Genomic DNA, 591 nt, shown 5'->3' with positions numbered 1-591 from the left:
CGGGCAAGTTACTGCGGTCAGTAATCCCAGTCAGTCTGTTGAGCTGAGGCTGACGTACATCGCTAGGAACAGCAGAGATGTCCTCAGTTATTGGTGTTGCCGGATCTGTATGCATGACTGTACAGCCGGGCATTTTCAATCCCTGTTTTACTCCACCGTAATTAAGATATGCAAACAAAGACTCCAATTTTACCATTAATTCAGCAGCATGCGGTGCTGCGGATATTTCACTGATATTGCACAGAGCAGATACAGCTCTCCAAATCAAAATACGGCACACAACAGGGCAGTACAGCCAGGCACCCTGCTGCTACCAAAGGATCTTAACCGTGCGCGTCGAGCTCGTTTAAAAATGCCCTTTTATTTGTGCCCCTGAAGCCAGACGCTGCCCAGCGCGACAGACAGGCGGCACGCACACTGCCCAGCGTGCCTCGTTATAAAGGGACGTAATAAAAAAGAGCCACAAAGCGCTCTAAAAACCCCCAAAAGGAGGGTTTTTGTTTAATTTTTCCCCCCCAGGTTTGAAGCTGACGATGAAGCGGAGGACGGGGGGGTGCGCGGTCCCAGCGCCGCCCGGACGGGCGGCGCTGG

This window comes from Pygoscelis adeliae, unplaced genomic scaffold (genome assembly GCF_000699105.1).
Source record: "Pygoscelis adeliae isolate BGI_AS28 unplaced genomic scaffold, ASM69910v1 Scaffold359, whole genome shotgun sequence".
Classification (NCBI taxonomy): domain Eukaryota; kingdom Metazoa; phylum Chordata; class Aves; order Sphenisciformes; family Spheniscidae; genus Pygoscelis; species Pygoscelis adeliae.
Note: the sequence above shows the minus strand (reverse complement) of the source record.